General features: G+C 38.3%; 1 non-coding gene and 1 pseudogene across 1 annotated transcript; both read right to left on the bottom strand.

Annotated features, from left to right (window-relative positions):
- Nucleotides 1-3,500: 3,500 nt before the first annotated feature.
- LOC119037841 (60S ribosomal protein L18a-like) lies at nucleotides 3,501-12,139 on the bottom strand (annotated as a pseudogene).
- Nucleotides 11,551-11,680, bottom strand: LOC119037846 (U11 spliceosomal RNA). The gene has a single exon (XR_005080300.2). It is a non-coding gene; the product is annotated as a U11 spliceosomal RNA (small nuclear RNA).
- Nucleotides 12,140-27,922: the final 15,783 nt, after the last annotated feature.

The raw sequence follows: 27,922 nt of genomic DNA, 5'->3' as shown, positions 1-27,922 counted from the left end.
CAGATTAGTTTTGCCTGTCCTAGAACTTCATGTAAGTGGAATCATACACTATGTACTCTCTTGTGTAAGGATGCCTATTTCATTCAGCATAACATTTTTGAGATTCACTGATATTATAGTATGTATCAGTAGTTTATTCCTTTTTATTGTTTTTTATTGTATCGATATGCAATATATATTATTTTACATAAATGTAAATCATCCATCTCAGATTAATCTTTATGATATGAGACAGGGATTGAGTTTCATTATTTTTCCATATGGATAGCCAATTTTTCCTCTGCTGTTTGTTCTTTTCAGTGTTGCATTGTTTTAGTGACTTTCAAAAACTATAAATGTTATAAGTGTGGGTATTTTTCTGGACTTTGTTCCATTTATCTTTTTTTTAAGAATTAAAAAAAATAGCCCTGGCTGGTGTGGCTCAGTGGATTTAGCACAGGTTGCAAACCAAAGGGTTGCAGGTTCCATTCCCAGTCAGGGCACATGCCTGGGTTGTGGGCCAGGTCTTCGGTGGGGGCCATGTGAGAGGCAACCACAAATTGATGTTACTCTCACTCTCTTTCTCCCTTCCCCTCTGTAAAAGTAAATAAATAAAATCTTTAAAAAATACTGATTTTTTTTGAGAGAGAGTGAGAAGGAAACATTGATTTCTTATTTCACTCATTTATGCATTCATTGGTTGATTCTCCTGTATGTGTTCTGACGAGATCTAACCTGTAACACTGCCTATCAGGATTATACTCTAACCAACTGAGCTACCCAGCCAGGGCTCCATTAGTCTTTAGGCCAGTACTATACTGTCTTCAGTGACATAACTTTACAGTAATTCTTGAAATAAGGAGTATATTTCTCCAAATTTGTTGTGGTTGTTCCTAACTGCTTTCACTGTTCTAGATCCTCTTAATGCTATACACATTTAGGAAATTAGGTTTTCAGCATGATAGAATTGTGTTTGATATTTAATTGAATCTGTAAATCAATTTGGAATAATTGACATCTTAAAATGAGTAAGTGTTCTAATTTATGAACATAGCAAATATCTGCATTTATTTCGGTGTTAATTTTTATCAGCCATTGCTGGTAGTTTTCAGTGTAGAGGTTTGCAACATCTGTTGTTATATTTACTTCCAGGACTATGATGTTTTTCATTGCTGTTGTAAATTGCATTGGTTGAATTTTAATTTCCAATTGGAGCTGTTTTATACAAAATATAATTGATTTTATATGTTAACCTTGTATCCTGCAACCTTACTAAAATGACATAGTTCTAGTAATTTTACTTGTAGATTCTGTGATGTTCTACATGTATTCCTTCATGAGATCTAAACATAAGAAGATTTTAGTTTCCTCTTTGATGAATGTATGCCTTTTTTCCTTTATTGTAATGGCTAGTACCTCCAGTAAAGTGCTGGATATATATAATGAAAGTGGTCACTCTTCCCTCGTTCTAAGGGAAAAGCATTCAGTATTTTGCCATTAAATGTGATGTTGACCCCAGGTTTTTTGTTAATGACTTTTACATCATTAAAGAAGTTCCTTTCTATACTTAGTTTGCTGAAGATTTTTATGATGAATGATTATTGAACTTTGCCATATGTGGGTTTTTTCTATTCAATAAATATGAAAAATTACAATGATTTATTGTTTGATTATATTCCTGGAATAAATGTTACATTGTTATTATATATTACATCTTTCTCTTTCTGAATTTTTTTTTAAGATTTTGTTTATTTGTTTCAGACAGAGGGCAAGGGAGGGAGAAAGACAGGGAGAGAAACATCAATGTGTGGTTGCCTCTAGCAAACCTCCTACTGGGGACCTGGCCCCCAACAGAGGCATGTGCCCAGACTGGGAATTGAACCAGTGACCCTTTGTTTCTCAGGCTGGTGCTCAATTCAGTGAGCTACACCAGCCAGGGCTGTTTCTTAATCTTATTTGCTTTAATAGTGTTAAGAGTTTTGTGCCTGTATTTATGAGGGATACTGTCTCCTAGTTTCTTTTTTTGTAATAGCTTTCTCAGGTTTTAAAATTAACTTTCTGTTTTGCCTTATAAAATGAGGTGTGAATTTATCCCTCTTCTATTTTCTGAGAGTTTAAGATTCATGTTTTTCTCTCCTTAAATGTTTGAGAAATTTACCAGTGAAACTATAAAAGCTTGAAATTTGAACAATTCTTTTTGGACTTTTAAAAATAAGATTTAATTTCTTTTAGATTTATTGTGTGATTTAGATTTTCTGCTTTATTTTTTGTCACTTTTGGAGAGTTGTGTTTTTTGAGAAATGGCCCATTTTATCTGTTATATACTTTGTTATAAAATTATCTATATTTCTCTATAATATATATTTTAGTTTATTATTTTTAAAAAATCGTCACCTGAGAATATATACACTAAGAGAGAGAGAAACATCAATGTGAGAGAGAACTATCCATCAGCTGCCTCCAGTACATGTACTATCTAGGGATGGAACCCACAACCCAGGGATATGCCCCAAGTAGGGTTCGAACCCACACCCATTTTAGTGCATGGGACAATGCTTTGATGAACTGAGCCATCCAGTCAGGGCAATATTTTTAACATCTGTAAGATTTCATTATATTGGTATTTTGTGTTCTCCCTCTTTTTTCCTTGATCAGCCTAAGAGTATCATTTCTATTGAACTTTTTGAAGAATCATTTTGACCTTGTTTATATTCTCTAATAATTGTCAGTTTTCTGTTTTCATGGATATACGCTCATCATTATTTATTTCCTTTCACTTATTTTTTTAATGTTTTTTATTTTATTTTTTTAGAGAGAGGGGAAAGGAGGGAGAAAGAGAGGAAGAGAAACATCAATGTGTGGTTGCCCCTTGCATGCCCCCTACTGGGGACCCGACCCACAACCCAGGCATGTGCCCTAACCGGGAATTGAACTGATGTGACCCTTTGGTTCACAAGCTGGTGATCAATCCACTGAGCCATATCGGCCAGGGCTCCTTTCACTTTAAAATGAAAGTTATTTTAGCTTTTTTTAAATTCTAGCTTTTGAGAATGAAACTTTTTTCTGTTATAATTATTTAAAACAATAAACTTTCCTCTGAGCACTGCTTTATCTATACCCCATAATTGATATGACATAATTTCAGTGTTATTATTATTGTTGTTATTAAGTTCAAAATATATTTTAATTTCCCTTGTGATTTATTCTTTCTTGTCCTGGTCATCTAGTAGTAAGTTGTTTAATTCCCAAGTATTTGTTTCTTTTTCTAGATACATTGTTGTTATTGATTTGTAATTTAAACTCCCTTGTGATCAAAGAATATAACTCTGTAAGACTTTAGTCCTGTTAAGTACATCATATTTTTTCTTTTGTTCCAGACATTGGTATCTCTACACTTGAAAAGAGTATGTACTCTATAATTGTAAGGTGCAGTGTTCTATAACTATCACCTCAAAGTGGTAGACAGAAGATCTATAAATCTTCTATATCTTTTTTTCCTGAGCACCCCGATTTTCCTGAGTTTATTTGGGTAGACCAGGGGACAGGAAGGCTGTGCTTCTGAAAGAAGGTGTTGGCCCCTTGGTAGTGAAGCATGACTTGTGCTGGCAAGAAAGGACCCAGTGAGGCAGTGGGAACTTGATCTTGGAGTTATGGAACTGCATGACTGCCAGTCAATGGCACTAGCTGGTCACTCTCTCCTTCACCTTCATAATCTGGATAGAGTGAGCATGGGCATGGTGGCAAGCCTCCATGTCTCGGTATCACTGGTTGATGGTACTTGTGGTTGTCAGGTCCCAGTACTCCTGGTACATGTTGTGGGTCCCACTGAGGCAGTTGTAATGCAGCCAGTTACCTAAGTTCTTCACCCAAAGTGGAAATTTTTTTGAACACTTGCCCACAACAGCAGACAATTTCCCTTGAAGATTTCTTCACCTTCTTCACTTGAAACACAAAGTACCCAACAGTGGGACTTGGCAATGGCATGGTTAGGTGCAAAGATACACATATGGAAAAAGGGTGGTGTGTGGCACTTAGGGGTGGGCAGGCTGAGCCCCACCACCTTGTATTCCCTCAATGCCAGACCTTCATATCATTCTCTCCATGTTTGCCACCACCCACAAAAGTAAGGAAATCTGTATCTTTACTGGTTTTTGTTTTGTTCTTCAATTACTGAAAAAGGAATGTTAAAATCTATAGATATGATTATGGAAATATCAAGTTTTCTCTTTTACTTTTTCAAATTTGTTCATTATTTAGAATTTGTTCATTATTCAACAGAGGTTGAAAGGTGCATAAAGCCCTGACTGGTGTGGCTCAGTGGATTGAGTGCCATCCTGTGAACCAAAGGGTCACAGGTTGGATTCCCAGAAAGGGCACTTGCCTGGGTTGTGGGCCAGGTCCCCAATAGGGGGTACATGAGAAGGAACCACACAGTCATGTTTCTCTCTCTCCCTTCCCCTCTCCAGAAATAAATAAATATAAATTTTTAAGAAGGTACATAAAGATTTATTATTGTTATGCCTTCCTAAAGAATTGACCTTACCTCTTCTATTGCAAAATGCCCCTCTTTAATCTCTGGAAATACTCTTTAAAAAAAAAAAAGATCTTTAGAGGGGAAGGAGAGAGGGAGAGAAACATCAATGTATGGTTGCCTCTAGTGCATCCCCTGCTGGGAACTGGCCTGCAGGGAACTGGCCTGCAACCCAGGCATGTGCCCTGACTGGGAATCAAACCGCCATCCTCTGGTTCACAGCCTGTACTCAATCCACTGAGCTACATCAGCCAGGGCTGGAAATACTCTTTTATTGAAATCTATATTACCTGGTATTAATATAGTGCCCTCTGCCTTTCTCTGTGTGCTTTTATATCACACACCTTTTTCCCATCCATATTCTTTTAAATTGTATCTGTACATTTAAAGTGGATCCGTAGTCTGTACCATGTACTTTGGTGTTGACATCTATCCATCCTGACAACTTCTGCATTTGTAGTGTTTATTTACCACCAACATTTAATGTAAATTTTTTAAAATTTATTTTTGGAGAGGGAGAGAAACATCAATGTGTGGTTTCCCCTCGTGTGCCCCTTGCTTGGGACCTGACCCATAACCCAGGCATGTGCCCTGACAGGGAATCAAATCAGCAACCCTTTGATTCGCAGGCCGGCACTCAACCACTGAGCCACACCAGCCAAGTAGATCCTTGACTTTTAACATTGGGGTTAATATTTTATTGCTTCACAGATATATGTACAAACCTTGATATATATACAAATCCATTTTCTCCTTTTCTCATCTTTTATGATATTTGTGTCATAGTATATATTTCTCCCCAATACAATATAATGGCTGTAAGAAAAGTTGAAATTTCATATCACATCTAAAAGAAAAATCATTGTAAAGGTGATTTTATTGGTTCTAAGTATTAATAGTTTACATATTAACATAAAGACTCTAAGACAGTCAGTACCCCAGCATAATAGAATATGAGAGCTGGAAAGATCTTAAAAATCATCCATCCCAGTGTTTACCCAGAGGAGCACTAGTGCCATTTTGAGGGAGGTTATTCTTCATTGTACAGAATTATCATGCACATTGTAGGGCTCTTAGTATCACTGGCACCTGCCTGCTAAATTCCAAAAAATGCCAGTGTCCATTTCCAAACTCCCAACTGCAACTATTGTAAAGCCCTCCATTAAGAACCATTGTTACTAAATCATAGTCCAGATTAAGAAACCGAGATTCAGAGAGATTTGGTAATTTGCTTAAGGTGAAACATCATTTTCTTAAAAACTGACTGAATCCTGGTTCTCTTTTAACTGTACCATGCTATATCTGAGATTGGTGATAAAACTATTCCGACTATAAATAAAACCTAAAGTAAAATAGCAGATATTGTTATTTCTTTTGTCCTAAATTAATATCTGTTGGAAGAATCACCCTGAAGAAGTTAGGAGGTGGAGGCCCTCAATATGATTCTAGTATCAACTTCATGGACCTCCCATAGCCATTTAACTGTTGCATGAGAATTACATTTCCTGTTATTCTGTCAGTGCCACTGATTTACCCATGTTTATAAAATGCTCCATGCAAAATCTTCACAGGAAAAAAAACAATATAATCTCAGTAGAATCATTAGTGCTTTATTCTGGTTCTGCATAAATATGTGTACATTTCTATTTTCAAATTGTGAAAACCTCAGTTCTTAGTATTTTTTTCTATACTTCAGAGAGCATGAATACAATCTTATGCTGCTTACTGTCATAAACATAACTACTCAAACAGCTCATCAAGCAGCTTGAAAACTAGTTCTCACAGTTTTACTGCCCACATACCACTTAGTTTGTTCGTACATTTCCAGTATGAGACAGGTGCTTAATTCAGCTATACAAAATCTGAACCTGTTTGAGCTGAGCAATGTGGTGAGCCCGGCAGGTGGCCTGGCTGTAGGATAACCACTGAGGAGAAGAGGCTGTGGTTTAGAATGCCTGGGAAAAGAAATAACACAAAGTCTTGAGCAGGAAAAGGCTAAATATGTACTAGACACAGAGATTATGCCTCTTCTTTTGGACAAAAAAATTTTAGATGGGACTGAAAACAAAGCCAAAAGGCAAATACATGAATAGATACATTTAGCAGATGGATGGGGCAAAAGGGTTCTGAGTGGGTGTTGGCAGAGACTGTCATAATTCCTGGATTCTAGCCAACAGATTGATTCTGCTTAAGTATGTGATAATTTTTGGTTAACATTTGTTAGTGATTAATAGGAAATATTTTCTTTTTTAAAAAATATTTTATTTATTTATTTTTAGAGACAGGGGGAGAGAAACATCATTGTTCGGTTGCCTCTTGCACACCCCACACTGGGGAACCTGACCTACAACCCAGGCATGTGCCCTGATTGGGAATTGAACCAGGGACCCTTTGGCTCACAGGCCGGTGTTCAATCCATTGAGCCACACCAGCCAGGACAGATAATTTTTTTTATATAAAAATATCTATTATGTACCTACTATAAACCTGCTATTGTTTTCTAATGCTGTAGTGAGAAATAGAAATACCAAATGATCTCACTTATATGTGGAATTTTAAAAAATACCCAAACTCATAGGTACAGATTGGTGGTTTCCAGATGCAGCGGGTAAAGGGAGGGTGGGCAAAGTGAGTGAAGTGTATCAAAAGGTACAAATTTCCAGTTACAAAATAAAGTCACAGGGATATCATGTAAAGGATTACTATAGTTAACATTACTGTATTGGGTATTTGAAAGTTGCTGAGAGAGTAGATCTTAAAATTTTTCATCACAAAAAATCTGTAACTGTGGTGATGGAAGTCAGCTATACTTATTGTGGTGATTATTTCACAATATATGCAAATATCAGATCATTATGTTGTATAGCTGAAACTGATATAATGTTATATGTCAATTATACCTCAATGTAAACATGCTGTAGCTACCAAAGGTGTGTTTGTGTGAGAGAGAGGGAGAGAGATATTTCTCTTCTGAAGTTAACTTCCTCACTGGAGGTATATAGACAACAAGGAGGATTAGTAAGTGCAAGTGGGGGATGTTAGGAAAATCTTCTCTGATAAAATATCATCTGAGCAAAGACATGAAGGAAATGAAAGAAAAGGTAATGAGAATACCTAGATGGAAGATGGGGGCAAGCGGCTTCAACATAAAGCATAAATCTAAGGCTTGAGCAAGTCTAGTATATTCCAGGAAAACAGAGACAATGTGACTGGAAGGGAATAAGGGAGATGATAGTGGTAGGAGGTGAACACTACTATTACCGTAGGCTCATATCTAATTAGAAATGTATGATGAGTTTGATTTTGTGATTTTGCAAAAGGACAGAGGTAGCTACGGGTAAAACCTTTTCTCAAGTTTATATCATTTTATGTGTCCCTTTCTTTTCCAGTACTGAACTTCTGTTCCCTTTATCCCTACCTTCATCTACATCTCTCTGTTCATCCTTTTTCTTCTCCTAGAGAACTGAATTTAGCAGGCATAGCTCAATAAGTCCAGGAAATAGAGCAGACCTTTGTGGAAAACAAATGCCAGTTCTGAGTATGAGCTTCTAACATGGCCAAGTTGCATTCTCAAAAGCAGATTCAAGATTGTTCTGAGTCATGGGTGCAAGCCAATTTCTCCCTGGAAAAAAATCCAGGCTTCTCAGCTGCTGAGTCCGACTTCCTACTTAGTCCTATTTAGTCTGTTATTTTCCTACCAAATATGATCTTAAAGTCTTCTGTAGAGAGAGGTGTGTCACTCACAAGAGCCTGCTTGAAGATGAGCATCTCTCCTCTACAGTGCCAGTAACCGACTTCTGGTTGTGATCTCCTGATTTTGCCACCCTCCAGTGGCTTGAAAACTGCTGAGTCCGGCAACTCCTTAGGGCACCATTAACATTATAATATGTCTGCTATGTGCAAAGTAGGTTATAGTAATCCAGATAAAATAGGTTCATGATTTAAACCAGGGGAAAATAGGTAGAGAGGGAGAAATAGAGATAGATTTCAGTAATATTAGCTAGTGGTATTGATAGGACTTTTGGGGTAGATTAAATACAAAATTTGAGGGAATAGATATTAGAAGTGACTCCTAAGTTTTTGACTTACCAAACTAAATGGAAAGTGGAAATATTCACTGAGGCATGGCATACTGGAAGAGGATCTAGTTGGTAAGGGAAGATTATGAAGAAAAATTGAGTTTGGGCCATCAAGGGACATGAATAAAGGACACATGGACAAAGTCAAAGAGGGTAGGTTGGAAGGGTACGGGGAGCATGGTGGGGTGAAAATAGAGACAGCTGTACTCGAACAACAATAAAAATATTAAAAAAGAAAAATTGAGTTTGAAATACCTGGAGGTCAGAGGAGAGATTTGCTTTGGAAATAAAAAATTTAGAAGTCATCAGCATATAGATATTAAACAGATCTTTGATAGCAAGGGAAGTTCTTAGAAAAGAATGTAGAGCCCTGACTGGTGGGGTTTAGTGGTTGCTGGTTCGATTCCCGGTCAGGGCACATGCCTGGGTAGGGGGAATGTAAGAGGCAGCTGATCTATGTTTCTCTCCCTCTCTTTCTCCCTTTATTCTCCTCTGTTTAAAAACAAACAAACAAATAAATAAAATCTTTAACAAATGTAGAAAAACCCTGGCTGGTGTGGCTCAGTGTTTTGAGTTGCCAACCTGCAAACCAAAGGGTCACTAGTTCAATTCCCAGTCAGGGCACATGCCTGGGTTGCTGGCCAGGTCCCCAGTAGGGGGAGTGTGAGAAGCAACCACATATTGATGTTTCTCTCTCTCTTTCTCCCTTACCCTTTCTCTAAAAATAAATAAATGAAATTTTTTTAAAAAAGGTGGAGTGACTTTGGAGAATTAGTTGGAGATAGGGAGAGATTATGGGATTTGAACAGATAGATTATATAGTATTTTAATGATATTGGAGAAATATAAACTGTTTTAAAACAACTTATTCTAAAACTTTTATTGATTGATTGAGGGAGAGGAAGAGAGACATGGATTTGTTGTTCTATTTATGCATTCATTGGTTGGTTCTTATATGTGCCCTGACCAGGGATCGAACCCGCAACCTTGGCCTTTCAGAACAATACTCCAACCAACTAAGCTACCTGGCCAGGTTTTAAAACTCTTAATTCTTGGAAATGTTCTAGCCCACAGAGAAAAATATTCTGCAGTTTAATCTCAACCATAACTGGCCTATGTGTTTCACGGAAGAATCTCCAGGTAACAGCTTATCGGGAGGACAGTACTATGGAGCCAAATGTAATAGTGAGGGTTGAGGTCATGAAGATGCCTTTATAGATCACACTTAGTGGGAAATAATGAGCTAATATCACAAAAATGAGCTGAGAATGCATTTCTTTTGTACTTTTGTCTGCTAATCAGCTTGGGGCAGCCAATGGTCTTTGATATATAGCCATTCTGATTTCTGTGGTAGTTGTGATTAGAGATAATTTGAAATGAAAACTATCTGTCCCTGCTGCTAAGGACAAAATAGTGTCAAAGATGGAAGTTTGTTTTGTATCCAAGAAAGGAGGGTATAATTTGGGGTAGGGAGGGAATGGAGAGAGATTGGTTTCTTGGTCTATGGTGAAGAAATAGTTCACTCTTGACATGAGTATCAGGTTCAGAAATTGTCTAGGATAATGTCTGGCTCCCACTGAATGCATAATAAATGTTTGTTGGACTTGATCTTCTCTTTAACTATATTTCTCACGTGGAATAATTGTAATTAATTTATTTGATCACCATCTGGCATACTGATATCAGGTCATTAAACAAAATAAGCAATAGCCCTGGCTGGTATGGCTCAGTGGACTGTACACTGCCCTGCAAAACAAAAGGTCACCAGTTCAATTCCCAGGCAGAGCACGTGCCTGGGTTGTGGGCCAGGTTCACAGTTGGGGGTGCACAAGAGGTAACCAGTGAATGTTTCTTTCACACATCCATGTTTCTCTCCCTCCTTTTCTCCCTCCCTCCCCTCTCTCTAAAAATAAATAAAATGTTTTTAAAAAGCAACAACTGAAGAAGTGGTTAAATATTAATATTTAAAGTCTAGTATTCAGCATTATGTGTTTATTTGTGGTTTATCTTACACTAATAACATAGTTCCTCACAAGTGTCCTGACAATTGCTCAATACTTCTTAGTAGGCAGTTGAATAAAAGTGTTTTGCAAGTATGGGAATATTGACCTGGTGGTGTTGAGTAGTCGTTTATCTTTACTGAGGCAAGGACAAGAGAAAATGGATTTCAATTGTATAAATTAAACACCTTCTGTGACATCAGATAAGACTTATGTATATAAATTATTTGAAAATGACACAATACAACCAGATTAAGCTTCCAGAAGCACAGCTCTGATCTTACAATTCCATACTCAAAAACTTTCAATGACTTCCCATTGTCAGAAGAATAAAATTAACCACTTAATCAGGTTCTCTATGATTTGCTCTACCTTTCAAGGCTCTATCCTGTTCTTTGCCTTCATAGACCCTGAAACTTGACCTAATCTATTCTTCACATTCTCTTGCTTTTCCATCCACAATTTTTTTCTCATGCTATGTCTTCTCATGTGTATGTCCTTTCTCACATTCAGGTTTATTCAAATTTTATCTGTTCTTTATATTTGATTGGGTTCATTATTCAGTAAGTTTTCTTTGATCCCTTCAGAATAATCAACTTTCTCCAAGAACATTCATGAGTTTTTTTTATGGTACTAATACCAATGGGCCAATCATCTCTCTCCTTTCCTTTCCTTTCCTTTCCTTTCCTTTCCTTTCCTTTCCTTTCCTTTCCTTTCCTTTCCTTTCCTTTCCTTTCCTTTCCTTTCCTTTCCTTTCCTTTCCTTTCCTTTCCTTTCCTTTCCTCTCCTCTCCTCTCCTCTCCTCTCTCTCTCCTCTCCCTCTCCTCTCCTCTCCCTCTCCTCTCCTCTCCCTCTCCTCTCCCTCTCCTCTCCTCCCCTCCCCTCCCCTCCCCTCCCCCTCCCCTCCCCTCCCCTCCCCTTCCCTTCCCTTCCCTTCCTTTCCTTTCCTTTCCTTTTCTTTTCATGTGCCAGGCCAATGATCACTAGCTGTGTGGGTACCAAAAATCACACTTTCAAAATCTCTTTGATCTTGATTCTGCACATAGAGCAATCAAGCTGCCATATGTGTGCCAGTCATCACAGTTCTTTTTCTTTTTTGAAATTCTCAAACTCCCAAAGCTAATAGAAAATTATTCAAAATTTATCAGAAAAACCAGAACTCTATCTTGTTTAGTAGTAAAATCTAACCCGATGTGATTTGAGACTTTCTCTAGTCTTTATAGTAGTCCCCCTTATCTGTGGGTGATATGTTCCAAGATCCCCAGTGGATGCCTGAAACCACTAATAGTACCAAATCCTGTATATACTATATTTTTCTTCTACATGTATACCTATAATAAAGTTTAACTTATGAATTAGCCATGATAAGAGATTAACAATAATAATAACATAATAGAACAATTCTAACATGCTGTAATATAAAAGTTATATGAATGTTATATTTCTCAAAATACTTTATTGTACTGTACTTACCTCTCACTTAAAGGAAGCATATTATAGCTTCCCTTTGGCATATCCAAAACATTGCCATTCTTGTACTTTGGTGCCATTATTAAGCACAGGCATACCTCATTATATTGCACTTTGCTGTATTGTACTTCACAGATACTGTGTTTACATCAACATTGAGGCAAGATCCTCCACCAACAAAAAGATTGACTCACTGAAGACTCAGATGATGGTTAGCATTTTTAGCAATAAAATATTTAAAAATTAAGGTATGTACATTGTTTTTTAGACATAATGCTATTGTACACTTAATGACTTTTATATGCACTAGGAAACCAAAAATCTTCCATGACTCACTTAATTGGGATATTTGCTTTATTGCAGTGGTCTGGAACCAAACCTGCAATATCTCTGAGATATGGCTGTAAAATCATGGTTACTTGAACACAAGCTCTGAGATACTGCAATGGTCCATTTGGTAACCTAAATGGCTACTAAGTAACTAACAGGAAGGTAGTGTATACATCCTGGATACACTGGACAAAAGGATTATTTGTGTTCCAAGTGGGATATGGTTAGACAGAGGACAGGGTGTGCAATTTCAAATGTACAAGTTGTTTATCTCTGGAAATTTTCATTTAATATTTCTGGACTGCTGTATGTCTGTTTACTGGTAATATTCATGTATTTCAGTTCAGAAATATAAATGTGTTTAACAATGAACTATTGCCCCAAATTTCACTCAGTGTGTTGTTTAAAAGGCAGTATATAGATCTTAGTGCTGTTCTTTTTTTTTTTAGTATTATACATATTTATTTATTTAAAAAAAATTTTTTTTATTGATTATGCTGTTACAGTTCTATCCCCCCCTTCATTCCCCTCCACCCTACCCCCCATCCCCACCATTACCCCCCATTTAGTTTATGACCATGTGTCTCAAGTTCTTTAGATTCTATATTTCCCATGCTATTCTTGCCCTCCCCATCTATTTTCTATCTACTGTCTATGCTACTTATTTTCTGTACCTTCTCCCCACTTCTCCTCCTCCCACTCCCCTGTTGCTAACCCTCCTTGAGATCTTCATTCCTATGTTTCCACTCCTGATCTAGCTGTCCTCTTAGTTTGCTTTTGTTTTAGGTGTGGTTGTTAATAACTGTGAGTTTGTTGTCCTTCCACTGTTCATGTTTTTTTAACTTCTTTTTCTTCGATAAGTCCCTTTAACATTTCATATAATAAGGGCTTGGTGATGATGAACTCCTTGAATTTAATCTTATCTGAGAAGCACTTTATCTGTCCTTTCATTCTAAATGAAAGTTTTGCTGGATAGAGCAATCTTGGTTGTAGGTCTTTGGATTTCATGACTTGGAATACCTCTTTCCAGCCCCTTCTTGCCTGTAAGGTCTCTTTTGAGAAGTCCGCTGACAGTCTGATGGGGACTCCTTTGTAGGTGACTGTCCCCTTAGCTCTTGCTGCTTCTAGGATTCTCTCCTTCCTTCATTTTAATCTTGGCTAATGTAATGATGATGTGCCTTGGTGTGTTCCTTCTTGGAAGGAAGTCCCAACTTCTTTGGGACTCTCTGAGCTTCCTGGATTTCCTGGAAGTCTATTTCCTTTGCCAGATTGGGGAAATTCTCCTTTATTATTTGTTCAAATAAGTTTTCCACTGGTGGCTGTGCCTTTCCCCCTTCTGGTACCCCTATAATTCGGACGTTGGAGCATTTAAAGATGTCCTGGAGGTTCCTAAGACTCTCCTCATTTCTTTGAATTCTTGCTTCTTGACTCTTTTCTGTTTGGCCATTATTTGCTTTCTTCTGGTCCACTCCATTGATTTGAGTCCCAGTTTCCTTTTCATTGCTATTGGTTTCCTGTGCAATTCCATTCATTTCAATTAGTTTTGCCTTAATATATTTGTCTAATTTGTGCCTATAATCAACCAGTTCTGTGAGGATCCTGATCACCAGTGTTTTAAATTGTGCATCTGAGAGTTTTGCTATTTCTTCATCGCTTAGATTTATAGGCTCTGGGGCTTTGAGATCTTCTTGAGCCATTTTTGGTCTGTTCGTGCCCTTTAGGTGTGAGGAGCGGTGCCTTGGACTCCCAGGTGGCTGGGTTGTGATGCTGTATGTGGGGGCGTGGTCAGAGCAGGGAAATGGCGGCACCCTCTCTGCTGTTTCGTGCGGCTCGGTGAGGAGCAGAGCCTTAGGTGGTTCACCTGGGCCGGGCCACTCAGAGTCACTGGGTTATGACGCTGTATGTGGAGGTGGGGTCAGAACAGGGAAATTGCGGTGCCCTCCCTGCCTCTTGCTTTGGGGACCCGCTGGGTCCTGGTCCAGTTGCCCACTCCCTTGCTTGTCTATCCACGTACAAGTGCACTACCACAGTCAACCCACAGCCCTACTCCCTTGCTGTTTCCCCAGGGTCGCTCGCTTGGTCACTTGCTCGGTCACTCACTAGGTCCAACCCTGCACCTGGATTCCTCACACCTGAGTCCGTCTGACCGAGTTTTCCTGTGCAACCCCGCTCCACCAGCTGCTGGTTTCGTCCCTTACCGGTCAGGCTGAAGAATTTGTTGTTAACAGACTTCCGAAAAGTTCAATTTTCTGTATTCTGGCTGTGTTTTCTGTTGCAAATATTTAGTTGTCTCTAAACTTGGTTGTGTGAGAAGGCACAGCATATCCACCTATCCTTAGTCCTGTTCTAAGTCTGAACATTTATACATTCTGAATTATATCTGTTTCTAAGGTTTTTGCATAAGGATTATAAACTTGATTACACTCACAGTGTCATTTTTTGGCTTCCTAATATTTAAACAATCATTCTATTCTGAGAGTATCTGACACCTGTGAGTCTTGGTGGGAATTAGAGCTCCATCTCCATTGTGGAATTTGAAGTGCTCAGGTACTGAAGTACCTTTTTCTTCCTGGCACCCGGTCATGTAGGTATATAACCTAAACTTTACCAACTGAATACTCCTTCCAAGGACTTTGAGTTCTGAGGGAGTCATGCCAAGAAACAGGGAAAATTGGAGCTTGTACACTGAGGTAGTAGAATCAAGTGGCCAGTGGTAGTGTTGCCAACACCAGCTGCTCCCGTATTTCTCACTGCTTAGTTTCCTTTGGTTCTTGAGTGTTTCTGAACCTACTTTGCCAGACTTCCTACTGGTTCTGTCATCTATCCAATATCCTTTCAGTAAATGTTTCCCTATTAAGTGAGCCAGAGTTTGTCCTGGTATTTATATCCAAAAACCTTAACTGAATTTAGACTATTTTTTCCATCTTCCCCTGTCTTAGTTCAGATTCTAAAACAAAGCATCATAGACTGAGTAGTTTATAAACACCACAGAAATTTATATATCACACTTCTGGAGACTAGAAGTTTGATATCAGTGGGGTGCTAGCATGGTCAGGTTACAATGAGGGTTCTTCTGGACTGTAGACTGCTGACTTTCCATTGTGTTCTCACATGACAGAGAGCTAGTAGCTATCTGACCTCTTGTTATAAGGCACTAATCCTATTGATGAGGGCTTCACTTTCATGATCTAATTATCTCCCAAGGCTTCACTCTTATTAATATCACATTGGGATAAGGGTTCAATATATGAGTTTGGAGGGACACAAACATTCAGTCCATAAAACTATCCTCATCTAAGTTTGAAGCTCCTAAAAAATAAAAATCAGCCCTGGCTGGTGTGGTTCACTGAGTTGAGTGACGGCCTGCAAACCAAAGGGCCACCAATTAGATTCCTCGTCAGGGCACATGCCTGGGTAGTGGGTCAAGTCCCCTGTAGGGGGTGTGTGAGAGGCAACCACAGATTGATATTTTTCTCCCCTTTTTCTTCTTCCCTTCCCCTTTCTCTAAAAATAAATAAATAAAATCTTTTAAAATATCATATTTTAGGACTTCCGCCAAGATGGAGGCATAGGTGGATATGCCATGCCTTCTCACACAACCAAGTTTAGAGACAACTAAATATTATCAACAGAAAAGAGCCAGAACACAGAAAATTGAACTTTTCGGAAGTCTGTTAACAACAAATTCTTCAGCCTGACCAGTAAGGGGCGAAACCAGCAACTGGTGGAGCGGGGTTGCACAGGAAAACTCGGTCAGACGGACTCTGGCGCATGGAATCCAGGCGCAGGGTTGGACCTAGTGAGCAACCCAGTGAGCGACCAAGCGAGCAAACGCAGGGAAACAGTGAGGGAGCAGGGCTGCAGGTTGACTGTGGTCGCGAATTGGTGCGCGGATAGACAAGCGAGGGAGTGGGCGATTGGACCAGGACCCAGCTGGTCCCCGAGGCAAGAGGCAGGGAGGGCACTGCCATTTCCCTGCTCTGACCACGCCCCCACATACAGCATCACAACCCAGCCACCTGGGAGTCCAAGGCGCCGCTCCTCACACCTAAAGGGCGCGAACAGATCAAAAATGGCTCAAGAAGATCTCAAAGCCCCAAAGCCTATAAATCTAAGCGATGAAGAAAAGGCAAAACTCTCAGACGCACAGTTTAAAACACTGGTGATCAGGATCCTCACAGAACTGATTGATTTTAGTCACAAATGAGAGGAACAAATGAAGGCTAAACTAATTGAAATGAATGGAATTGCACAGGAAACCAATAGCAATGAAAAGGAAACTGGGACTCAAATCAATGGAGTGGACCAGAAGAAAGCAAATAATGGCCAAACAGAAAAGAGTCAAGAAGCAAGAATTCAAAGAAATGAGGAGAGTCTTAGGAACCTCCAGGACATCTTTAAATGCTCCAACATCCGAATTATAGGGGTACCAGAAGGGGGAAAGGCACAGCCACCAGTGGAAAACTTATTTGAACAAATAATAAAGGAGAATTTCCCCAATCTGGCAAAGGAAATAGACTTCCAGGAAATCCAGGAAGCTCAGAGAGTCCCAAAGAAGTTGGACCCAAGAAGGAACACACCAAGGCACATCATCATTACATTAGCCAAAATTAAAATGAAGGAGAGAATCCTAGAAGCAGCAAGAGCTAAGGGGACAGTCACCTACAAAGGAGTCTCCATCAGACTGTCAGCGGATTTGTCAAAAGAGACCTTACAGGCAAGAAGGGGCTGGAAAGAGGTATTCCAAGTCATGAAATCCAAAGACCTACAACCAAGATTGCTCTATCCAGCAAAACTTTCATTTAGAATGAAAGGACAGATAAAGTGTTTCTCAGATAAGATTAAATTCAAGGAGTTCATCATCACCAAGCCCTTATTATATGAAATGTTAAAGGGACTTATCGAAGAAAAAGAAGTTAAAGAAACATGAACAGTGGAAGGACAACAAACTCACAGTTATTATCAACCACACCTAAAACGGAAGCAATCTAAAAGGACAACTAGATCAGGAGTGGAAACATAGGAATGAAGATCTCAAGGAGGGTTAGCAACAGGGGAGTGGGAGGAGGAGAAGGGGGGAGAAGGTACAGAAAATAAGTAGCATAGACAGTAGATAGAAAATAGATGGGGGGGCAAGAATAGTATGGGAAATATAGAATCTAAAGAACTTGAGACACATGGTCATAAACTAAAGAGGGGGTAATGGTGGGGACCTGGGAGTAGGGTGGAGGGGAATGAAGGGGGGGAATAGAACAACTGTAACAGCATAATCAATAAAATAATTAAATAAAAAAATAAATAAAATGTCATATTTTTTATCTTTTACATTCAAAGCACCTAATAATAACATAATTGATTACTTTTACATATGACAATGACAAGATTATACTGGTATTTTACAAAAATCCTTTTCTTTGATGTATGAAAAGTGGCATAGCAGAGGAATGGCATAGGAGTACTTCATTTGGGAGGTGACTATGTCATGATTAATGTAGTGAAAGTAAAGATGAAAAGAAATTTTATGGATTTAAGAAATTAAGGGAGTTCAGGATTTGGTGATTGATTGATTATGGTGGATAATAGGAAGGAGGAGAAATGTCTCCTAGATACCTGGCTTGAGTCACTGGTTAGATAGTGGTGGCATTCAATCAACGAGGGAACATAGGAGCAGTGGCTGTTCTGGGTGGTAAGGAAGATAACTGGGTCAGCTGGAAATATGTTGAGTTCCAGGAGCAGAGCAAAATGGTCCTATAGACAAGAGTAATGGGTGTAACACTTAGAGCCAGAGATTGGGTTATCATTACAATATAGTTGGTACTTAAATTCATGGAAGTAGATGACATCTCACAAGAGGTGAGTATAGATTGAGAAGAAAATAAGACCTAGGGCAGAGCATTGAGGAACATGGAAGTGATTAACTAGAGCAGAGGATCTGTCGAAGGGGGAAAGAGAGAAGCAAGAGCATTTCACTATGTATTGTGATGGTAACAAATGATAACACATGATCATTGTTTTCAAAAATTGGGTGAAGGGAAGAGACAAGCACATCAATACAAAACAATGTGACGTTACATCAAGGGTATATTAGTATATGAGAGATGAGTACAAGGAGAATCATACTAATAAATGTGACTGAGACACATACATTACATGGAAGTCTACTTAACCAATTATCTGTATGACATATAGTATATTCATGGGTATGTGTATAATAACAAATGACAATGACACAAGACCACATATTTAATATTAATCTTTCTCTGATTGGATTTCCTTTTCATTTCAACAGCATTTCCTTTCTCTACTATTTCCTTTAAATGGCTTTGTGGTATACATTGCTTTTGGTCAATAGATATTTTCTTTTCTTTTTTGCCCGTATAAAGAAGTTAGAAACAGCCAAATGTCTCATAATTTCTTTAGAATATATGCCAAATAGCCCTGGCTTGTGTGGCTCAGTGGGTAGAGCATCAGCCTGAGAAGTGAAAGGTCACTGATTTGATTCCTGCTCAGGCACATGCCTGGGCTGCAGGCCAGGTCCCCAGAAGGGAGTATAGGAGGGACAAACACATTGTTTCTCTCTCTCTCTTTCTCCCTACCCTCCCCTCTCTGTGAAAATAAATGAATAAAATCTTAAAAAATAAAATAAAATATATTCTGAATAAATGTTTTAAAAGTTATTTTTAACACATTCCAAAGAGAAGTATTTTTTATTTGGCTAAAAGTGGCTGTGTATGAAGTAAGTTAAGCATCATTTTATTGGCTTGCTCCTGGCCCTTGATTTTTTTTCCTCTCAGGAGGAAATTGTTTAAAGCACAAAGAATTCCCTGTTTCTAATTCCATCTCTGTTGCTAGTTAAATTTGGAACCTTAGAAAAGTCACCTTTGCCTCCTCTGGGCCTTGGTTGCTACATCTTTACAAAGGAGCTGTTGTCAGCTCCAGAGATCTCACAAAACTGTGGAAAGCAAGGAGAAATAGATGCAAAATTGTTTGGATAATAGAAAGCTTGTGGAAGACATTAGTGCTCTTGCAATTTTCTGTGTGCTCCCTTGTAGAGCCCAATATCATTTTAGTTATGTTAAGACTGTGTGAATACTCTGATTAATGGGCTATGAGAAGGTGTGACACATGTCACTGCTAAGTCAAAGCATTAAGAGTTCATATGCAATCTCTAAGCTCTCTATTCCTCTTCCTTAGTAACTATGGAGACAATATGTCAAGATAGTGGCATAAAATGGAAGGAGAATCTTTGAATCACTAAGTTTAGGGAAATCCCACCTCCCAAACGACCTTCAGTTGACTTTGCATGAATGAGAAATACATTTTTGCATCTCTGAGATTTTGGAGGTATATGTTACTAAAACATATCCAAACCTCTACTGGTTAACCCAGTATTATAAGCATAAGGCATTGTTATTTGCGATGTTCTGTGGAAGTATATAGGAAAATAGGAATATGAAATTCTCAAAAGCTTTTGGTGGTGGTCCTAGCAAGAGAAACTAGAGGCTTTATGGTTTCTTTAGCAAAGACACTTCATTGCCCAGTGTCTTCCCAAATCGCCTCAAAATTTACTATTCCAACCAAGGTATCAGCTCTGCTATGGGTCTTATTTTGATGCTAAGGCTAAGAGCTCACCTCTGCCATTGCTTCCTGCCTTTCAGATTATTCAGACAAGATTAAGATTAGAGGCTTGGTAGCCCTGGCCGGTATGGCTCAGTGGATTGACAACCAGACTGTGAAGCAAAGGGTCCTTGGTTTGATTCCCAGTCAGGACACATACCTGGGTAGCCGGCCCCCGGTAAGGGGTGAATGAGAGGCAATCACAGATTGATATTTCCCTTTCTCTCTTTCTTCCACCTTTTCCCTCTCTAAAAATAAATAAGTAAAATCTTTAAAAAAAAAAGAATAGAGGCCTGGTAAATGCTTCACTGGGGACAGTAAAATAGAGGTAGGGGTGGGACAAGATTGGGAGATGTCAGTCCTATAAGGTTATTTTCACATACCCCCCTTTATTTCCTCTTTGATTATTTTATTCTTTTATTGTCTGTTTTCTATTACTATGACTTCTATTTATTTTTTACTCATATATCTTTTTTAGTCTTTTGAGTGGCCACACTGTGCTCAGGACTGTAAGAAATACAGGCTATTTTAAGGTGCTATGCATGCCTTTAGGTTTATAATACACTGTGAAAATAAACTTTACACACAGCAAAGAGGACTAGTGTAAAACTAAGTGATTCAGTGCTAAATTTAGAGACAAATTATAAATACTGTAGGAGATAGCAGACAGGAAAAGCAGTAGAGATTATTTGGATGAAGAAGAATTTGGAACTGGGGGCTTGGCTAGGAGGCTGTTGCAGTAATCCATGGGTGAAGGAATAAATATTTGGAAACAAGTATAGAAAATAGAAATAATGTGGATGAAAATGACAGTCATTTTGAAAGAAAATGAATAGAGTTTTGACTAATGGAATGAGAGTTATATGAGTAGGAAACACCAAAGATGATTGAAAATTTTAAGCCCAAATAGCTTAAGAAAATAAAACTGTTTTTAACAGGGACAGAATTATTCAAAAATAGAATGGAATTTGATTAGAAAAGGTTCACTTATGGATATAAGCATTTGGGGGAGAAGAGGTCACAAGTCAAGAAGAAATGTCTAGTATCCAGGCAGATCTATTAGCACTGGGAGCCAAATAAAAAGATCAAATTAGAAATGTATGTGATATGTGAAGCCATAGTATGATGAATTGGTTAATACTCTCAACTTGGGAGGGTTGAATGGAGGATGTGTCCATCAGAGAGACTAGTAAAAACAACTGGGGATGTTCATTCATTCATTCATTCATTTATTCATTCAACAAGCATGTACTTAGCACAAAGTATGTATCATGTATTTGTTAAAACATTAATTACTTGCCCTGGCTGGGTGGTTCAGTTGGTTGGAGTGTTGTCCCATACACCCACACACCAAAAGTTTTTGGATTTGATTTCTGTTAAGGGCCCATGCAGGAGGCAACCAATGTTTCCCACATTGATGTTTCTCTCTCTTTCCCTCCCTCCTTCTCTGCCCACTCTCTGTTTATCTCCCTCTTCCTTCCTCTGTCTCTAAAGTCAATAAACACATCCTCTGGTGAGAATGAAAAAAATGTATTGATTACCGAACAGATTGGTAATTGGAATTTGGATTAATTTTACTATCTCAGCATTTCCAAGGTGGAAAGCAGGAACTGTAGTAAAAATGGTACCTATATTTGAAAAGTTGTATTACAGGCATTCTTTGTATTTAGGGCCTACCAAATAAAAGAAAACCAACACGAATATTCTTTCACGTGAACCATGAGACACTATGTGTCGTGAGTGAAGTAGCTTTTTGAGTCTGTAGCTATGGCTTTAATATTATTATATTAACATGGAAATAACAGTTAGTGTGCTACCTATATATTGCAGCTTCCACATAGCTTTTAGTGACTGCCACGTTAAAACAAGACATTTGATATTTTAATTAATCATGATCACAAATTTGAGGCAGGTTTTAGCTAAAAATTATGAGGTCATTCTAAAGATTTTATGTATTTATTTTTTTAGGAAGAGAAGAAGGGAGGAAGAGAGGGAGAGACTCATCAATGTGAAAGAGAAACATCTATTAGTTGCCTCTTCCATTTACCCAGACCAGACGGAAGCCGCAAGCCAGGCATGTGCCCTGACTGAGAATGAAACCAGGGATCTTTCGCTTTGCAGAATGTTGTCTGACCAACTGAGCCACACCAATCAGGTCTATGAGGTTATTTTAGAAATCAACCAAATGACTCTGTATAGGAGAGAAAGCTTACTTGCCTCAGGATGATAACAGACTATAGAGGACAGAAGAGTGTACAGGATAACAGAAATAAAGAGAAAGAAATGATTCCTCATAAACCAGCTTCTCATCATGCCTCCTCAGATTATGGGAGGAGAAGCCTGACCTTGCTCTAGGTTGAGATAGAGTATTTTGCAAAATTTTCTATTGCAGAATTTGTTTACAAGTATACTCATGGTCCAATTGCAACATTTCTTAGATCACAACTCCTTTTGTTCTTTGTTTTCAAAACTCCAGGCAATATGTAGCTTCTGTATCACAGAAAGATGAGTTTCCTGGAGTGCCCTTCAATGGGGAAATATACTGATTCTTTTGTTAATGGTTTTCAAAATTCTAGGCAATGTGTGGCTTCTGTATTACAGAAAAAATGAGTTTCCTAGAGTGGAGTGCCCTTAGAGTTACTTCTTCAAAATTCAAGAACACGTGTGGAAATACACTGATTCTTTCACTTCTATCAAATAGCTGTATTGCAGTGCAAGTACCTAGGGTTAAGTGGAATATTTAATTAGATCAGAAATCTTGGCTTGCTTAGTACAATTTTAACCAATCAAATCAGCTGGCCATAGATCAAGTACGGATTGGTTGTCCAAAAGTTGAAATCTCTTCTAGTAAGAAGAGATATCTGAACCTGCTAGATGTCAGATATTTTCTATATATTTAAGGACCACTTCATAGATCAGGATGGAGGCAAGATATTTGGCAGATTGGATTCACTGTATCAGTGTGTGTTTGTGATAAGAACAATAAGAGCCTTATGCTATTTACTATTGACTAAAACTTAGCTCCTTTAGTTTAGAGTGCTTTATTGATTTTATGGTTATTTTTGAAACAGTATGTATTTAATATCAGTATTTATTTCCACAAAATGCAAAGTTTACATTCAGAAGAAATTTTTAGCATGTTTGAATGTTAGCTTAAAACTAACAAAAACCAAGTATCCTTGTGCTAAGAAAATAACTCCAGGACAGAGGGAGAGCTTTGTGCCTCAGCCAGTAAATCCTGCTTCTTAAACTAAGTGTGCATAAGGCTTTCCCACATGTCTCCCGTTGCTACGGAAACCTCTTTTGGTGTCTGGGCTCTAAACAGCTGACTCATTTCAAAGTCTGGCTCTGAAACCTCTCAGCTCACAGTTTAGAGAGACAAATGGAAACAAAGAAAAACAGAAACAATGAAATAGCAATATGTATTACTTCATTAAAAAATTAATAAATTATGTTTCTTGATATATAGGGAAAAGGTAAGGTAATGCAAATCCCCAGTTGCTACAGACTGTAGTGAAACTATCATAGAAACACGGAGTCCACAGTCTATAAAAAGATTTCTGCCCTCTGGATTTAGTGACACGGAATAAAACTGAAGCTTAATGAAGAGCCTCAGTGACTCCTTCATATCAAAACAGTTCAAGCAGATACATATGTAAATGAAAGTAGAGAGCCTGGCCTGCAAAGCAGCAATGGGTGGAGGTGGAGGAAGAGAAGGGGGAGGGGAAGAAGTAATTAAGAGTACCCCAAGCAATCTTAGGAAATGTCTAAACAAAGCTCTGCCAAGAATGTCCTAAGGGGGCCTTCCTGCTTTAGTCTCTGTCTTTGGCACTATTAACTGAGCATATTCATTGAATGCACTTTGGCATGTTTATTAAATGGGCAGATACCCCAAAGAGAGGAGGCTAGAGTTTAGGCCAGAAGACCTCTAACATTCCTTCACCATTTCTGACTAAGGAAGTATATTTCCCAGCGCTCTCATTGTTGTCAACTGGCCCAGGGAATTGGTGGGATATTGTATATATTTTTACATTTATAACTAGTAATTGTCACAGGTATTAATGAAACTCTGAATCTGAACTCCTGAAAAAGTGATTTACTTTTATATATTGCGAATCAACTTTAGTTTCATCAATGTAAGAAACATCCAAACCTGTAAAAAATTTTATTTGATAATTTGAGCCAAACTGATGACAGTTTCTGGGAAGCTAAATCTCAATGGACTGAGAAAGTGCTCCACTAAATAGCAGTTTTATCACTTATTTCATACAACAGAATCAAAGGGGAAGATGTAAGGGGGTTGCCTGAGATCAACTGGTGATAGATTAGGGAAGTAGTGGCTGGGGAAACCTCTGGGATTGGATAAAAAGTAAAATGAATAGACACATTCTTGTTTTTACACGGGTGAGGAGAGGATAGTTAACAGTCACCGACTAACACGATAACAATAACAATGAGGAGATTTGTGGTCTCCCCTCTGGTTGGTGGTTGTGCTTGGAGGAATTGGGGAGCAAATTTGATATTCCAAAGGCATGTCACCAGGTATGCCTGATGAAAAAAAAAAAAAAAAAAACCAGATCGGCTCAGTTAAGCTAAAAACTGAACTTTGTTATGGAAAAATGCTGCCCTAGGACATGACTGCCTGCCATGAACTGCTGTTAGAAAGTTCTAATTTGAGACCCAACCTGCATCATTGCTTGAGATCTAAGTTTGTAACGCACCTTTCAGACCTCTCCTGAGCTTGTCAGGTTTAGTATGTGACCTCTTTTTTGTCTTCCCTTTGGTCGTGAGAAAGTTCCTTTTGAAAACCCAGTGTGATAGGGATTAGGAAAAAAGAATCTGTTTTTTTGGATATGCCTATGTATCCAAACATAAGAAACATTCAAACCCGTAGAGAATTTTGGTGAGTCTTTTTTGAGCCAAACTGACAGCGATTGCTGGGAAGCAAAATCTCAATGGACTGAGAAATGCTTTGGGGAATGGCAGTTTAGCCCTTTATACATTACAATCAAAAGAGAAGACTAAGTGGGTTACATGAAATCCATTGGTGATAAATTAGGGGAATGGGAGAAAGCAACACAGGGGAAACTTTGCAATTGGATAAAAAGTAAAATGATACTTTCACACTGGAGAGTATGGGATAGTTAATAGTCAACAATTAACATGATAACAATAACAATGAGGGGATTTGTGGTCTCCCGCTAGTGAGGTGTCTGTGCTTGGAGGGTTCCGGAAAAAGGAAATTTGAGTTTCTGAAGGTATGTTAGCATAGATGCAAAAAGACAACAGACAGCCTCAGTTAAGATAAAGATTGACTTTTGTAGGGAAAAATACTGGCCTCGCACATGATTACCCATCATGAACTGCTTTTAGTTACATAGTTTTAATTTCAGACCATCCTATGTGGTTCCTTTAGGTCTCTGAATTTGTAAGGCTGCCTTGCAGGTCTCCCCTGAGCATGTCAGGTTTTGCATGTGACTCCTTTTCTTCCACACCTGGTTATGTCTTCACATTTCAATGCAGGAAATGTAGATAGATAGATATAGATATTGTGATTTGTAAGAAATATATATTTGGTCATTCTTACATACTTATTTCGCTTCCTCCACAATTCTTGGCTCACAGCTCCTGGAACCCCTGGAGTTTCCTAAATGTTGAGAATGATAAAAAGTATCTTTTGTTATGTTGATGGCTGACTTTTGGAAAGCACCTGAAGTTGGGGCTGGTTGCCAGGAGACCCAACCAAGTGATTAGAGGGTTGGAAATTTTAGTCCCCAAACCAGACCTCCAGGGAGGGGGCAGAGGCTGGAGATTTAATTTATCTTCCAATACTCAGTGATTTAATTAATCGATTATAACTAAGTAAGGAAGCCTCCATAAAAACCCTAGAGGACTGAGTTTGGAGAGCTTCTGGGTTTGTGAATACGTGGAGATTTTGTGAAAGAGGCTCCCTTGGAGAGGACTCCATGTACATATCTTCCATCCAGCTGTTCCTTTTACAGTAAACTAATTGTCTCTGAGTTCTGTGAGCTGTTCTAGCAAATTAATCGAACCCAAGAAGAGGATTGTGGAAACCTGACTTATAGCGATTCGGTCGGAAATACAGGTAACAACCTGGGCTTGTATCTGGTGTCTGAAGTATGTGTGTATATCGACAGAATATAGTTGTAAGATTGAACCCTTTACCTTTGGAATCTGATGCTTTTTCTGGGTCGATATAGTATCGAAATTGAGTTGAATTCTCGGACACCCTTCTGGTGTGGAGGAACCTGCTGCCCCCATGTTGGGCTTGGGTCCAGAAATTTTACATATACACATATATAAATTCATCGCTCTTTTGTATATTGCATTAGTTTAGAAAAAAAGTATTTATATTACCTCCTATCTGTACCTTTGAAAATACAGGCTGTAATATAGCTTAAATGAATTTTTAAGCATCAGTTTGTACTACTCACCAATAAAAATTATTACTGATTTTATTGTGGAAAAATGCAAACAAATAATACATACCATCAAAGTATTATTTTGCTGAAAATATATGTAAAGAATCATTAATGAATGCATATAGAGTTTGTGAAATATCCTACGCATTGTTCCCAAACAGGCAAGATTGTGAATAGCAATAAGGAAGTCTTACACTTTTAATAAAAGCTATAAACTTGAGAAGTATGTCACTTTGTGTGAGTCCAGACTTTGGTGCAGGAAATTGTCATGTCCAATTACTTGTGGCATATTCCAATCAGTTTATTCAGTGCATTGCAGTTAAATTAATGAATTCAGTCGATAATCCTTGAAAGGCTAACTAGTCTGGTAAATCTTGGAATGCTGTTGAACCAACGTGTGGAGCTCAGAAAAACGTATTGTGGTTGGCTGAATAATGACCCATCAAGTATGTTCACATCCTGAAGCCTAGAATCTGTGAAAATGTTAATGTACATAGCAAAAAGTACTTTATGGATGTGATTAAATTAATGTACTGAGGTGGGAAGATTAATATGAAGTATTCAGGTAGTCCAGTGTAATCAACTTTATAAAAAGAAAGCAGTAGAGTTAGGGTCAGACAGAGAAGGGCTGTGATGGTAGAAGCTGAGGTTGGAATGATGCTTTCGGGATTGATGAAGGGATTACTAGGCAAAGAACACTGGCACTCTGAAAGCTGGAAAAGGCAAGGAGATATTTTCTCTGGAGTCTCAGAAGAATTCAGCCTTGACAATATCTTGATTTTAACCAAGTCCACTTCAGACCTTCAAAATTGTAAGATAATACATTTGTGTTATTTTAATCCTCTTTAGTTTTCAGCAATTTGATACAGCAGCAACACTAACACAGTTACTGATTAAATTCAGGAAGGGACTTTACTATGGCCTTACAAACTAGAGAGAAAAAATGATTGACTAGATCAGGGATGTCCAACTCATTTTTACTGGGGGCCACATCAGCCTCCAGTTGCCTTCAAAGGGCTGAATATGATTTCAACTCCTTAACTGTTAAGGAGTAGTTACATTTACACAGTGCTAAAATTATTTTGATCCTTTGAAGGCAACTTCGAGGCTGTATAGCCCCTGGTGAAAATGAGTTTGACACCCCTGGACTAGATGAAAGGATAAGTAAATGGTGTCACACCTGATGGCAAAGTACAAAATAATGATTGTTCATTACTGCTGTAGAAAATCACAGCTGAATTTTGTTTGTTCATCTTATATTCTGCAATTTTGCTGAATTTATTGTTGTTCAGTTACAGTTGTTCCCATTACCTTCCCCCTTGCTTTCCCTTGCCCTGCCCAACACCCAATCCCATGACTTCTCTTTTTTTACATGCAACGTTATTTTGTATTGGTTTTAGGTGTACAGCAGAGTGGTTAGACAGTCATATATGTCACAAAGTGCTCCCCTAATATTTCCAGTACCCGCCGGAC

The sequence above is a fragment of the Artibeus jamaicensis genome, unplaced genomic scaffold (genome assembly GCF_021234435.1).
Source record: "Artibeus jamaicensis isolate MK-2021 breed Jamaican fruit bat unplaced genomic scaffold, CSHL_Jam_final contig_240, whole genome shotgun sequence".
NCBI classification, from domain to species: domain Eukaryota; kingdom Metazoa; phylum Chordata; class Mammalia; order Chiroptera; family Phyllostomidae; genus Artibeus; species Artibeus jamaicensis.
Note: the sequence above shows the minus strand (reverse complement) of the source record. Positions and strands in the feature narration are given on the sequence as shown.